Source organism: Myotis lucifugus, unplaced genomic scaffold (genome assembly GCF_000147115.1).
Source record: "Myotis lucifugus unplaced genomic scaffold, Myoluc2.0 scaffold_37, whole genome shotgun sequence".
Taxonomy (NCBI): domain Eukaryota; kingdom Metazoa; phylum Chordata; class Mammalia; order Chiroptera; family Vespertilionidae; genus Myotis; species Myotis lucifugus.
Window position 1 is genome coordinate 4,591,119 of NW_005871085.1, and position 16,526 is coordinate 4,607,644.

A 16,526-nucleotide genomic window follows, 5' to 3' on the forward strand; every position below is an offset into this window, starting at 1 on the left:
GGAAGAGCAGAGAGTCTCAAACAAAATGAACCCAAAGAAGCCCACACTGAGACACATCATAATTAAAATGCTAAAGGTTAAAGACAAAGAGATAATCTTAAAAGCAGTAAGAGAAAAACAGTTAGTTACCTACAAGGGAGTTTCCATAAGACTCTTAGGTGATTACTCAACAGAAATTTTGCAGGCCAGAAGAAATTGGCACAAAATATTGAAAGTGATAAAAAGCAAGGGCCTATAACTAAGATTACTCTACCCAGTAAAACTATCCTTTAGAATTGAGGGTCAGATGTTCAAAGTCACTGATCATCAGAGAGATGCAAATTAAAAGTGCAATTAGGTATCACCTCACACCTGTCAGCGTGGGTACCATCAACAAATCAACAAATGGCAAGTGCTGGCAAGAATGTGGAGAAAAGGGAAACCTAGTGCACTGCTGGTGGGAATGCAGATTGGCGCAGCCATTATGGAAAACAGTATGGAGTTTTCTCAAAAATTAAATATGGAACTTCCCTTTGATCCAGTGATCCCACTTCTAGGAATATATCCTAAGAAACCCAAAACACCAATCAGAAAGAATGTATGCACCCCTATGTTCATAGCAACACAACTTACAATAGCTAAAATCTAGAAACAGCCCAAGTGCCCATCAGCAGATGAGTGGATTAAAAAACTGTGGTACATTTACACCATGGAATATTAATTAGCAATACAAAAGAAGGATCTCTTACCCTTTGAGACAGCATGGAGGGACCTGGAGAGTATTATGCTAAGTGAAATAAGCCAATCAGAGAAAGGCAAGTATCACATGATCTCACTCATATGTGGAATCTAATAAACAAAATAAACAGATGAACAAAATAGATTCAGAGACATAGAAGCATAGAACAGACTGTGGAATCTCAGAGAGAAGGTGGGGCAGGATGGGTGGATGGGAAGTGATCAACCAAAGAACTTGCAGGCATATATGCATAACCCAGGGAAACAGACATAGAGTGGTGAAAGCCTGGAGCAGGGGGCGAGGGCAGGCTAGAAGAGGTCAGTGGGGAGGGGGCGGGAAGAGGATGGGGGTATATGTAATACTTTCAATAATAAAGATTTAAAGAATGGGGAAAAATCTTCCTAGCCAAGAAAATGCTAAAGGAGTTCCTCACCATCAAATCAGTATTACAAGAAATGGTAAAGCGTCTTCTTTAAGAACAACAAGAAGAAAAAAGATTAAAATATGAATAATAAAATGGCAATAAGTACAGATCTATCAACAATTACTTTAAATGCAAATGAATTAAATGCACCAATAAAAAGACATAGAGTGGCTGAATGAATAAGAAAACAAGAGCCTTACATATGCTGTCTATAAGTGACTCACTTCCTATCAAAAGACACACAGACACTGAAAGTAAAGGAATAGAAAAAGATATTTCATGAAAATAAAATAAACCAAAAAAAATGAGCTAGAACTTCGAACCTGTTAGAAGGCTATTATTAACAAAACAAGTAATAACAAGTGTTAGAGAGGTTGTAGAGAAAAAAGGAACCCTCATTCACTGCTGGTAAAAATGTAAGCTAGTATAGTCACTATGGGAAATAGTACGAAGGCCCCTCAAGAAATTACAAATAGTTACCATATGACCTAGCAGTCCCTCTTCTGGGTATCTATCCAAAAAAAATGAAATATTTATTTGCAAAGATATATGCACCCCTATGTTAATTGCAACATTATTCATGGTGGGCAAGACATGGAAACAACTGAAGTGTCCTTCAATAGATGAATGAATAAAAAAGATGTGGTACATATACATAACGGGATACTTCTCAGCCATAAGAAATACTGATATTGCAACAACATGGATGGATCTTGAGAATATCATGCTAAGTGAAATAAGTCAGACAGAAAAAGTCAAGAACTGTATCATTCACTCATATGTGGGATATTAACCTGAAAGCAACAAATGAACAAATAAGAAAAACAAACACTTATAGACACAGAGAACATTATGGTGGTTACCAGAAGGAAGGGGGCTGGAGAGGTAGTAAAGGGTAAAGGGGGTCAAATATATGGTCACTGAAGAAGATTTGACTTTGGGTGTAGTCACACAAAGCAGTATTCAGATGATGTATCAAAGGATTGTACACTTCAATTGTATATAATTTTATTAACCAATGTCATTCCAATAAATTTAATTTAAAAAAATCTGTGTAGCAATACTTATATCAGACAAAATAGACTTTAAAACAAAGGTTATAATAAGGGTCAAAGAAAGACCCAGCAATTCCACTTCTGGGTATTTATCCAAAGAAACCCAAACACTAAATAAAAAAGACATAATATCAATATGTTAGTTACAGCATTATTTACAACTAGGGGCCCAGTGCACAAATTCATGCACCTTGAAAGGAACTGTGGGCCATGAGGCTGTGGTGGGCACATGGGTGGGTCTCAGCCCATCCTCCATGCCCCCGCCCAACCCCTCCCACTGTGGCCCCTCATCCCATTTGCCAGCAGCCCTGCTCCCACCTGCTGACAGCAAGGAACTATTGGGGCCGGTGCCAGCAGCAGGTGTGAGCAGTGGTTGTTGCCCTGATTGGGAGCAGGGGAGGTAGAGAAGCCCTCAGGGGTAACTGAGGCTGGCAGCCGCTCGCACCCGCTGATGGCACCGAGCGATCAGGACTGGCGCTGGGTGCCGGCAGCAGGTGCGAGCAGGGCTGTTGCTGGCAGCAGGTGCAAGGGGTGGCTGCCAGCCCCAATCGCCCCTAGGAGCAGGGGGAGGTAGAGAAATCCTGAGGGGCAATCGGGGCTGGCAGCCACTACTTGCACCCCCTGATGGCGCCAAGTGATCGGAGCCGGTGCCAGGCGCCAGCAGTGGGTGTGAGCAGCAGCTCTAGAGCCAGCAGTGGGTGCAAGCACCCAGGGGGACCGTGGCACATGGGAACAAAGAATTTTCAGTAACTACCAGAGGCTTGCCCTGATGATACATCTGCAGTAAGAGGCTTCATCTCAGGTATTAATTCTGATCAACTAAGCATCAGACTTAAGATGAATGGTGAGAAGGATTCTGAGGCTGCTTCTAGACTTAGCAGGAAGTAAGGTAACAAAGGCTACAAAGGAAGGGGGACAGGGACATAAGCCAAGATATAGAAGCAAACTAAATGTCCATCAATGGATGAATGGATAAAGAAGTGGAGCCTATATACAATTAAATATTACTTAGCCATAAAAAATGATGAAATCTCGTCACTGCAACATGGATAGACTTACAGGGTATTGTGCTGAGTGAAATAAGTCAGACAGAAAAAGACAGATGCTGTATGATTTTACTTATATGTGGAATCTAAAGAACAAAATAAATGGACAAGCAGAATAAAAACATGCATAGATACAGAGAACATTTTGATAGTTGCGAGATGGGAAGGGGATTGAGGGAATGGGTAAAACAGGTTAAGGGATTAAGAAGTACAAATTGGCAGTTACAGAACAGTCATGGGGATGTAAAGTACAGCACAGGGAACATAGTCAATAATCCTATATAATAAAAGCCTAATACGCTAAGTGTCTGGTTGTCCAGTTGTCCATTCAGCCAATCAAAGCATAATATGCTAATGATATGCTAAGGCCAATCAACCACTTCCTATGATGTGCATTGACTATGAGGGGGCAGTCGACTGGTCAACCAGTTGCTATGATGTGCACTGACCACCAGGGGGCAGACGCTCCAACTGGTAGGTTGCTTGCTGCTGGGGTCCGGCCAATTAGCACTGAGCGAGATGGGTCAGACATGCCCTGGAGCCCTCCCGCTGTCCCTCCCCAGCTGGCCAACCTCTCGCGTCTCTCCCCAGCCCCTGCTGTGCCCCAGTGGGGTCCCTAGGCCTGGTCTGCACCCTCTTGTAATCTGGGACCCCTCAGGGGATGTTGGAGAGCCAGTTTCAGCCTGACGGCAGAACAACCAGTCATTATGATGTACACTGACCACCAGGGGGCAGACGCTCAATGTAGGAGCTTCCCCCTGATGGTCAGTGTGCTCCCACAGAGGGAGTGCTGCTCAGCCAGAAGCCGGGCTCACGGCTGGCGAGCACAGCAGCGGTGGCGGGAGCCTCTCTAGCCTCCACGGCAGCAATAAGGATGTCCGACTGACAGCTTAGGCCCGCTTCCCGCAGGGAGCAGGCCTAAGCTGTCAATCAGACATCCCCTGAGGGCTCCCAGAATGCAAGAGGGCTGAGGGACCCCCCCCCCTTCCCTGAGTGCATGAATTTCGTGCACCGGGACTCTAGTATTGTCAATAATATGCCCGGTGTCAGATGGGTAGTAGATTTATCTAGGTGATTACTTCCTAAATTATATAAATGTTGATTCACTGGGCTGTACACTTGAAACTAAATGATATTATATTTCAACTGTAATTGAAAAGAAAAATAATATTTAAAAAGTACAAATGCAAGAAGCACTGTACTTAGAAGAGAGTTACAAAATGCCTGTAGTGGATGATTCAAATCAAGAAACAGTTCTAATTGCAGTGCCAACAATAGTCTACCCCTACCACTTCTTTACAAAATAAAAATAAAACACCTTAAAAAAAACATGAGCAGAATGTCAGAAGGAAATTAAACTCAAGAAACTGAAAGAACAAAATCAAAAGCACAAGAACAGAGTCTCTGAATATTCTTCTAAAACCTTTCTCTGAGATCTATTTTGGACCAGGCACTGAGCTGCAGTTGCCATGATGAATCAAACACAGTCCTTGGCACAGAAGAGTCCCCGGTCTGATCATTTCAGTTTAGGATGTTTGCAGCTGTCTTAAAGACCTTTTGCCATCGTCCAGCTTCCCGTTCTAGCTCTACCGACTTTCTTCTCTTTCTATCAAAGGAGAGTCACTTTTACATACAATTAGACTCAGAGTCTAATCGGGGTGACTGAGGAAAGCAGCTTACTGGCCTGGCAGGCAATTCGGTGACTGATAGAAAGAGGTATTTCCTAGCCCAGGCACCTTGGTGTGAGGTGTTCCCTGCCCATGGAGGCAGAATTAGGCTTTTAGCCAGGACAGTCAGCCTCCCAATCCTAAACTTTTTTCATTATACTGTGCTGTCTCCAGAAATGACCCTAGGAATTAATAGCTTATAGTCTAATAAGGAGAAGAAAAGAAATAAAAATTAGTTTTTTTGGCTGCCACATAACGGAATGCCACAAGCTGGGTAACTTATTTATTCTCACAGATCTGGAGGCTAGAAATGGGGAGTCAAGGGCCAGACAGGGCCATGTGCCCTTCAGAAACTCTAGAGAAGAATCCTCCCTTGCCTCTTCTAGCTGCTGGTAGTTACCAGCAGTCCTTAAAGTCCCTGGTTTGTGGCAGCATTACTCCAATCAAGGCTTTGTTGGTCACCTGGCATTTTCTCTGGGTGCCTCTGCCTCCCTGTGTATTCACATGGCTTCCTTATAAGGACAGCAGTCATTGAATTTATGACTCACTTTAATCCAGTATGATCTCATCTCAACTTGGTTATGTTTGCAACAGTCCCATTTTTTCGAATAAGGTCATATTCACAGGTATTAGGGGTTTGGACTTCAATATATATTTGGGGAGGCTATAACTCAACCCAAAATACATACCTATATAGCAGGAAGGAGAACCGCTCTGGAATTCATTGGCCATTTATAGATTCATTTGCCTGTTGTGCTCTACTTAACATCCAAGGGCATCCTTATGAAAAAGTAAGGCTACAATAAATGAGTGTGTACCTGACTGACACCTGAGGCTGCTCAACTGGCTTTAGATCTGCCTGTTCAGTGGGTGCTCTGGACCATGCGGAGGAGCTGGACATAGGGAAAGGATCCGCCAACCTAAAGCGTACCCAGTCCAACACCTCATCTTGGGATGAGGTAACCAAGGACTGTGGAGGGAAAACAACTTGTCCAAGATTTCATCATTCACTGGCCACGACAGCGCCAAATGTTAGCCAAGACCAAGAAGCTGGTCTGACAAAGAAATAATTCAGGAGCTTTAAAAATTTAAGTTGAATTAAAATTAAATTCAAAATGTGCAAACCTTTTGACCCAGCAATTCTACTCTTAGGGAATTAGCCTAATGAAATGGTTAAGATTTAGCTACAAGGATATTTATCAGAGTGTTAATAATAATGGCAATATAAATAGTTACCATAAACTAAACACTTACTTTACATCAGGCATTGTACGCGGTGCTTTGCATACATTCTCACTTAATCCTCAAAAAAACCTTTTATTTCTCTTAAGATAAAAAACTGAGACTTAGGTTAATTTAGTTTCCCGAGAATACACAGCCAGGAACATAAAGAGCTTGGATAGTAATTCACATTTCTTTGATTCCAAAGCCCAGGCTCTTATGCTAATTTGCATAAAATCATCAAGTCATCCTCCGGGGCCTCAAATAGAAATGCCAATGACTGGGAATCAGTGAAAAATGTTAAGGTGCATCCTTACGATAAAATACAATGTCATTGCATGTGGTGCTATCGATTAATATCTAGTGATAATTGTAAGAAAAAGGTACATCACACGACACTGCTTCCTGTGTGATTATTTGGGTATATGTGGTGTTTAGGGCAGATAAATAAATATAACACATTAACCCTCATTATCCAGGTGGCAAGAGTAAGGGTGAGTTCTGCTTTCAATTTCCTATATTTATAATATTTCTGCAATGAATAATAAATTAATTTAGTATCAGGGACAAAAGGATGTTTTGTTTGCAAAACAAAGAGACTTCCAGCAGCAGCGAGAGAGCCTTAGCTAAAGGGGTATTTCTCAGGAGGCACCTTCAGCTTGAGCTGGTGCTTCAGCACAGCCTCTTTATCTTCACACAAAGCCTGTGTGCCTGCCTGGCGCAGGGAAAACTGCCTCTTCTCACCAGTGAAAAGGGCTCCTTTCTCTGGACTTAGCAGAAGCGTGTGGACAGTAAAGGTTGCTGGGCACCTGAGAATCAGCGGGATTTCAGGGCACACTGCCTCTGCCCTGTGGCCAGAGGAATCTAATAATATCCTGCCATTTCTTTTTCTTCTTTCTCCCACAGATGCAGCAGGTAAAGCTTCTGATTGAATTCCATCTTGATTTCATTAAATATTCATAAAAGCCAATTAGAAGAGGGGAGGAAGAGGCCATGAGGCAATCCCTTCTGTCTTCCTGTCAGAGGCCGGCTGGCTTACCGTCAGGCATGGGCCAGCCGCCAGTGGTCAATATGCCATGACCCTTGCCCTCTCCTCCAGGGTCGCTTCTCACCATCTCAGCAGGCGACTCAGGACGGTTGGGAAGGGGAGCAGGGGCCAGGAGAGGAGACACAGCCTCAGTTCTGACAGCAAGGTGCTTAGTGTGGGGAATGCGAAATGCAAATGCTGGAAGCATCCTCAATCACCCTGGAATGGAAAGCTTTCCCTAATGAGCAATGACGATGGGAGGGAGCTGATTGCACTGAAGAAGAACTGCTTAAAATGCATAATCAATCAGGCAAGTTGATTTTAACCTTTTGTAACTAAGCCATCCTGTTCTAGCTTCCATTATTGGCCAACTGGAGCTCATCTCTCCCCACCTCCTCCCCCTCACCCATCTGGGACAGAAGGTGCAAGTAGAGGCCCGAAGAGAGATCTAGAGATCTGGGCATGTCAGAAAGATGCAAGGAGAGGAGAGAGCCTGGAGATCCTGACCCTTGAGTTTTACAGGGGCGGGGGGGGGGGAGGGGGGGGGCGGGCCAAGGATCAGAGAGAACAAGATCTGGCAATGTCACATGTCCACGGCAGCACAATCAGCTCTCTCACTGCATTAGCTGAGGAATACTGTGAAAGAACATGCACCAAGAGCCAGAGCTCTAGGTTTGGGAAGGCTTTGCTGTTGGGAGCTGTGTGATATTGCAACAAAGTATTTGTACTATTTTTAGACTGTAGATTCCATGTTAAATAACAGTGATCCTGTCTTCCTCCCTACTACACAGGGTTCTTGTGAGAGGCAAATAATAGAAAGAAGATAAAAAGTGCTTTGAAATGGTAATGCATCCTATTATTATTACACCTATCCTTTCCATTTTCTAGGCCCTGAGTTCTCTCCCTTCCAAACCACTTTCCACACTGGTGTTGGCAAGATCCTTTTAAAACCTGAATCTGACCTTGCCATTTTTCTCTTTAACTCTTTCCATGTTGTTCTTTGGATAAAGTCTAAGCACTAAGCAAGGCATTTAGGATCCTCCATAATTTCAGGCACTTGCATTCTCTTCTCTGAGCTCCAGTTTCCTGATTCATAAAACACGAAAACGAATACCTACTTCAGAAGGCTGTTGTGGTCATTAGAATTCACATCTGTAAAGTGACCTGGAATATTACCTTATTAAGTTTTAGTGACAACCCTGGAAGATAGGTTGAGAAGGGTAATTTTAACTCTGATTTGAGCAATGACACATGAGAAGCCCAGAGAGGTGAAGATATTCGATTATGGCCACACAGCTAGAATGCAGAGCTGAGATTTCACTCTTGGATTTTTGACTCCTGAAGGTGGGGATGGAGAGTGGGAAAGAAGGAGCAGGCTTGGGGCTACCCTAGGCTGCCAGTATGGAATGATTCTTTTCTGATAGTAAGTACTCTGCCAATCCCCAAAGGTATAGAATACAGTTTAATTTTCTAACATGATTACAATGCCTTAGGTCACTGGGTTAGCCAAATTCTCTTGCCTCATTTCAAACTAGTGGAAAATGAAATGAAGCAAATAGTGCTTCATTATGCTAAACAATTGGTTGGCTAAAACAGGAAGATGAAATTCCCAAACAATAATTTAATAGTATGTTCTTGTTGTTGTTTATTGCTCAGCATCTCCTCTGGGCACCATTTCAAGTGCACAAAGAGAAATTAAGTGGACATGCTTGTGCATGAACTATTGCAAATGAATGTATCATGCAAGGACACTGAGCTTCACACAGGTGGCTTGGTGATCCCCCAGCAGAGTCAGGAAATCCAGATCTGGTCTCCCTTGGCTCAACCTCATCTTTTCTGGTCTCCTTGCCCATTAATCAAGTCTGCCCCAAGTCCCAGATTCACCTTGATATGTAGCAAAGGGTGAGCATTCCAAAAATTCAATCTTTTCATTCATTCATTCATTCATTCATTCATTTGACTTATATTTATTGAGCACCTCTATGTGTACCAAGCTTCTTGCTAGGCAGAATATAAAGACAGACAAACAGACAGTCTTCCCTCATAGCACTTACAGTCTACAGACATTTTAAAATAATCACATACTATATTCACATAGATGATTTTACCCTTTAATAAGTGCCGTGAAGGAAAATATTGGGAACTATGAAATATTTAACAGGAAAATCCAATGTAGGGGAGGGACGAATGGGCAAATTCTAAAAGTTATAGAGTACAATTTTATTTTCTAACATGATTACAAGGCCTTAAGTAATAGAGCTAGCCAACTACTCTTGCCTCATTTCGAACTAGTGGAAAACAAAATGAAACAAATAGTGCTTCAGTTATAGTAAATAGTAGCTTGAATAACAAGGAAGATGAAATTCCCAAACAATAATTTTTAAAAAAATATATTTTATTGATTTTTACAGAGAGGAAGGGAGAGGGACAGAGAATCAGAAACACCGATGAGAGAGAAACATCGATCAGCTGCCTCCTGCACACCCCCACTGGGGATGTGCCCGCAAGGTACATGCCCTTGACTGGAATCAAACCCTTCAGTCCGCAGGCCTATGCTCTATCCACTGAGCCAAACCGGTTAGAGCTCCCAAACAATAACTTAATAGGGTTTTTGTTTTGTTTTACTTTGTTTTGGGTTTTTGTTGTTTTGTCTTGTTTTTTTCTCAGCTTCTCCTCTGGCCCCATTTCCATGAGGAGGAGACATTGAAGTTAAGGAGGCAGAAGGAATGTGAGTGAAGTGGGGTTGGAGTGCCTCTGTCTGATAGGGTAGCGCTTGCCTAGGCTCTGCCGTATGATGGAACAAAGGCATAGTCATGGAACTGAAAGAGACCCGAGGGCCTGGAGTACAGAAATGGGAACCAATAAAGTTGAGACTGGAGAGGAGGGAGGAGTCTAGAGCCCAAAGAACCTTCTGGGCCAGAAAATATAATTTGGAAAGCAAGTTAGTCTAAGCATGTAGAAAGCCACTGAAGAGTTTGACAGGAGGATGAGCACAATTGGATTTGTACTGCAAAAACTCACTAAATCCCAGCAGGCCTTTGTTATATAAAATGACATACTAATTCTGAAATTCGTACGGAAATGCAAAGGACCTAGAACAGCCAAAATAAATTTGAAAAAGAACAAAGTTGAAGTACTAACCCTCCCTGATTTCAAGACTTATTATAAATCTATGGCAATCAAGATAGTGTGGTTTTGGCATAATTAGATTCATGAAACAGAATAGAGTTCAGAAATAGACTCCCATATATATATAGACAACTAATTTTCAACAAGGATATGAAGGCAATTCGTGGAGAAAGAACAATCTTTTCAACAAATGGAGCTGAGAAAATTGGTTATCCATAAGGAAAAAGAAGAACTTTGATCCATACCTCACATCACATATGAAAATTAACTAAAAATGGCCCATAGACCTAAATGTCAAACCTGAAACTTTAAAAATCTAGAAAGAAACATAATAAAATCACTGTAACCTTGGGTTAGTCAAAGATTTCTTATATACAATAAGAAGGCATGGTCCATAAAAGAGTAAATTGATAAATAGAACATGATGAGAATTTAAAATCTTCTGCTCATTAAAAAAACTGTTCAGTGAATTAAGACTGAGAGAAAACACTTGCAAATAATACATCTGATAAAGGGCTTGAATCCCAAATATGTATATAAAGAACTCTCAAAATTCAATAATAAGAAAACAAGCAATCCAACAAAAAGTGGGCAAAGGATCTGAGCAGACAGTTCATCAAATGATACAAACAGATGGCAAATAAGCACATGAAAAAATGCTCAATATCAATAGTCATTCAGGAAATGAAGATTAACTATAATGAGACACCACCGAACATCTATTAAAATGACTAAAATTAAAAAGTTTGCCCATCCCAAGATTGCGAGGAACATAGAAGCTGGAACTTTTTTACACTGCTGGTGAGAATATAAAAAGAGATAGCCACTTTTGAAACAAGTTCGGTAGTGTCTGAAAAATCATTCTCCAAGAGAAATTAAAGCATATGCCCATACAAAGAATTGTAAATAAATATTCAAAGTAGTTTTATATGTAAAAGCCAAAATCTGAAATCAATTCAAATGTGCACCAACAGATGAATGGATAAACAAATTGTGGTATGTCTATTCAATGGAATACCACTCAGCAATAAAGAGGAATAAACCATTGATAACACACAGCAGTGTGTTTGAATCACAAAATAGTTATGCAGAATAAAAGAAGCCTGACAAATAGTGCAAAGACTGTATGATTCTATTTTTATGAAATTCTAGGAAAAGACTGTATAGTTCTGTTTATATAAATTTTAGAAAATGCTAACTAATCTATAGTGACACAGAGATCAGTGGCTATCTGGGGGTGATTGAAATGAGAGAGAAGTGAGAGATTATAAAGGACACAGGGAACTTTTGGAGATGGTAGGTTATTCATTATCTTGATTGTGGCGATGGTTTCAAGGGTATATACAGGTGCCAAAACTTGTCAAATTGTACACCTCAAATGTGTGCAGTTCATGCATGTCAATTACACCTCAAAATTATTTAAGAAAAACAAATAAGACTAATTGCAACGAGGAAAATGGATAGGGACTGCATGGTGGTGGTGGAGCAGAAGCACTTAAGGATTTAGGGAGAACAGTTAGAAGGCTATTATAGAATCCTGGAAGACAATGGTGATAATTCAGAAGAGAGTGAAAACAGTGGAGATGGTGAGAAGTAGAAGGATCCAAAGGATTTAGGAGTTAGAATACAAAGGACTGGTGATGGATTGGATGGAGAGGATTAGAATGAGGGGGAGTGGGGGCTAAAGGACAGCGTCTGGTGTTTGGACCTCAAGATCTGTGGCATTTAGTGAGACATAATCATCACTCAGGGAATACTGAAGGGAGGGCTCATTTCTCTCTCTCCTCTATTTCCTATTCCTCCCCATTCCCATTTCCCTGGGTCAGACCTTATCATCTTTTGCCTACATTGGTGCAACAGCTTCTCTAACCTCCCCATATCCAGACTTGCCTTCTTCCGTGGATTTTTACATCAGAGACCAGAGAAATCTTCCTAAAAGGCATATCTTACCATTTCAATTTATGGCTAAATTCTTTTCCATGACTCTCCGCGGCCCTCAGGATAAAGTCCAAGATTCTTAGTCTGGCATGTGTCAGGCCTTCCCTGACTTAGCCCTCTCATTTTCTGCAGCCACTTGTCCCCCTGCCGTACTTGGCTCCACACATACTGAATTGCTTGTAGCTTCTTGAATGTTTCCTCCCTTTCCCCCTGTATATAAGTTGGCCACTTTGCTTTGAAATCACTTTGTGGTTTGGTGACTCCTAGAGCTCTGTCAGCATTTCATGCTTCCTTCTGTCAGAGCATCTGTTTCCCTGGATGGTATTTACCTGCAGCTCTGGGTTGGTTCCCATTTTGAGGCCCTTTCACTTGCGTCTCCATGGAGGTCTCCTTTCATCTTCCTTTTAAAGGATCTGCTTGCTCCTTCTGGAACCCTTTTAGGGGTCTGAGTACTTTTCTGCATCTAGTGTGTACCAGGCACATAGTAGGTATCTCAGCTTTAGGCCTTGGGCTTTGCTTCCTGTAAGCCAGTTGCTGGTGCTGACCAGCTGTTTTCTTGCTGACTTGGCTTAACTCCCAGTCCCTGGGCTCTGCCACTCCATTGGAAGCTCCCTACTTCATCTTGTAGATTAATGGCTCAGCCTAACCAGAAACTCTCACATGCTTTGGACATCAGGTGGTGGCTCCCCTGGTCACCAGGGTAGGGTCTGTCGCTCAGCATTTGTCCCACCTCTAGAGGCATGTCCTGGACACTCCTTGCCTTTCAAGCCTCAGCTAGTGCTACATTCCCTCCTTCCTCACACACTTTCTTGAGCATCTATGGAGTCTCAGACATGTGCTGGACAGTGGAAAGATGAAGACAGATGAGATATAGTCACTGACCTCTGGGAGCTCTAGATGTGACACTGAACAAGTTGTTCCCATACTCTGATTTTCATCAGCAAAATAATGTCTAATGTGCCTTTTCCTCTATCATTTCATGCTTCTGAGATTAAATGGGCGCTGAGTGACAGGAAGGTGAGAGAACTGTAGATAAGAAAGAAATAAACACTTGAAAGAAAATATGTAGCATTCATAAAATAGTCTAAATTATTGCTGGGCTAATTCAGTTCTCTATGGAGAAGGCAACTATGGTTGTGTTGAAACACGCATGCCCATGGGTTGCTGTCATTGTTCAAAGTGTAGTGTTCATCTTTAGAGCTTCGTGCATCATGATGTGAGTAGCATGTCAAATGTTTGACAGTTTAAGTGAGGCAGTTTCTGAGATGCATGGCCTTTATCTTCATGAAGCAGTTTAGTGTAAAGATTAAGAATAATTTTGGGGGAACATTTGAGATCTTGTTCCCTAGCACATGCTGTCGGTTTGGCTCAAATAAACTCATAAAAATTATCTACAGGTTAAAAAAAAGAAGAATTTTGGGTCTGTTTTCCTATACTCAAATACTAGTTGAACCATTTCCTGGTTGTGTAAACTTGGGACAATTAACTACCTTTTTGTGCCTCTTTTTAGACATTTGTAAAAAGGGATATAATAAAAAATCTACCTCTGTTTGCTCATCTGTAAAATGGGGATATAATAAAACCCACTTCATAGGGTAATTGTGAGGATTAAGTTAATAAATGTACAGCTCTTAGAATAGTGTTTGGCATGAGGTAAGGGCTCAATGAATGTTAGTAATAATTACTATTATCCTCAAACACCTAGGATGAGTTCTGATTTCCCAAGAAGAAATGTGAAATTACCTAGATATAAAAGCTTTAGGAATTATTAACAAGCCTAAAACTGATGTGTTGTTCCATTGGCTCATGCTTCTCAACCTATTGTCATGAGGTGGGTAACTGTACCTAGCCTGCAGTTATAAGGCACATGACTCTCAATAATAAATATGATCACATTCCCTGCAGAATCTTCTATTTCAACATTATAATTATAATCCAATGGTTTAATTTAATTAGACCCTTCATTCTACCCAAAGGGCTGATGCAGAAGAGAATAGACAATCATGAGCCTAGGCAACTAACAAAGGATCTGACAGAATCACAAATTGTGAGTTACTCATTTGCTGCAAAGCCTTGTCTTTTTCAAGTGTTCTCAACCTTCAGCATCTTTCATTCTACCAGCCACTCTATCAAAGACACTTACAGCAAGAGAGAAGCAAAACACACACTGTATCCAAAAGTCCAGATCTGTGCTTGCAGTCTTTCTATTTCTACATTTACAATTTGGATAAAAATTTAGGGACATAAATACTGCAATAATGTTTGGTAACACATTTACTGCAATGTCATTAAAACAGACAATCAAAGCAATGTAAAAATAATTGAGAATAAATACTAATTTGACTGCAACTAAAAAAACAAATACAATACACAACAAAGAATTATATGATATGGAATCAATGTATCTCACATAGATGTTTCTGGAATTGAGGGAAATACAACAGCCATCACTTACTAAGAACGTGTTCTTAGCATTTTATATGGATTTTATCCTCTCAATAACCCTCGGAAGTATTAGTATTATCCCCTTTTTACAGATGAGAAAACTAAGGCATAGAATGATTAAGTAATGTGCCCAAGTTCTGACTCCAGTGCCTGTGTGCAAAGTTCAGGCCCACCTAATATCTTTGTACCCACAGATGATGGACATACCCCTTGTCAAGATCAGTTGTTCTAAATATTACCCCAAAATCAAACATGGCCCTCCATTCCTCACTCTATGATGGCACCTAGTAGTGCTTGTTCATTCATTCAAGAAATACCAACTGACCACTTGCTCCCTGTTAGACACGGTTATTGGCACCAGGGAGACAATAGCAAATAAAACTAGTAAGACCCCTGCTCTCATGGGGTTGTACTTTTAATTAAGGAAAACAGACAGTAACTAACATAAGTAAAATATACACATGTTAAGGTAGTCATAAGTGTGATTGGGGGAAAATCAAGCAGGAAAGGAAGAGAATAAGTATTTAGCGATTAACTTAAAATTTTGGATAGGCTAGCCAGGCAAGGTCTCACTGGGAAGGTGATGTTAGACTAAAAACCTAAAGGAAAAGAGGGAACCATGGAAGTAATAGGCATGTTAATATCTACTAAAGTAATAAACTTTATTTTTCTGTTTGGGTGGAAACAAATGAAGGATATTATTTTACCTTGAAAATCAAAGCCTTTGAGCCTGGGAGGGAGAAATCACGTTGGGATTTGGACTGTGTCAGGCATCATGCTAGACACTGTGAAGGATGCAGAGACAAAAGGCAGAGTCCCTCCCTTATCAAGTTTGGTTGCCAGGGAGAAAAGCAGCTGAGAGGTGGCTCTGTTATAAGAAAGCGGGCAATGTGCTTTCAAAGGAAGGAACGAACTGTTCCTGGAGGGGATGGAGAGGGATTGGGGGTGAGGGAGGGAGGCCATGTAGCTGGGATGGGCCCACAGGTTGGAGAAACAAATGAAATGGCATTAATAGAGGGACAGAGGTGGGGAACAGAGGAGGCTGGCGATGACCCTGCCCACAGATGGCCCCAGGGGAGGGGCTTGGCTAGCGGGGAGGAGAGGCCTTGCTAGAGCAGATTTGTGAGGAAGGTAAGGGGAGGTAAAATTTTATCCAATTTGGTTATTTCTTCTCACGAAAACAAAGAAATCAAATGATTTGGATTAACTGGCTTATGTGCTTAGGCAGCTTAATACAATATAAAATCATTTTAAATCCGTAGAGTAATGATGTGAGCTATAAATAAGATGAGTACATTCTGCCCCAGATGAGTGAAGAATACAAGTCTCCTTTGTGGCCACAGAACCCTCCACCGTCTGCACGTTGGAGCTGAGTCACACCAGCTGTGAACACCTTCAGGCGGTGCGGGGCATGGTCCTGAGGTCAGATGACCTAAATGTGTGATTCTGGGATGCCCCTTCACCTGCCTGCACCCCACTTCCCTAGCTGGACTGTGTAGGTGATCTGTGTGTAAATTCAGTGCAGTCTTGCACGAGGTAAGCTCTGAAGCACTCGGTTTTTACCATCCACACTCATCCTCACTGCCCACGTGCCACTTCGCTTTTCCTTATCAGATTTAAGTGAAAAAAAGAGAGAGAGAGTTAGAGATAGAAGGGGATGTTGTATTTTGCTGTATGGCTTTGGGGAAAATCTCAGAACCTTTGTTTCTCATCTATAAGATGAGGCCCATAATATCACAATGGTTGTGATAAGGTCTGAGTAAAATAATACAGCTGGAAGACTATGGTGCTCAGTAAATGAATATTCTGTCTGTTTACTTTTGGGGGGCTGTTAGGAAAACTCCAAAAGACCATGT

At 41.5% G+C, this 16,526-nt stretch overlaps 1 protein-coding gene across 1 annotated transcript in view; it reads right to left on the bottom strand.

Annotated features, from left to right (window-relative positions):
* AGBL4 (ATP/GTP binding protein like 4) overlaps window positions 1–16,526 on the bottom strand; it is an 887,859-nt gene that overhangs the window by 293,334 nt on the left and 577,999 nt on the right. The window lies entirely within an intron of this gene.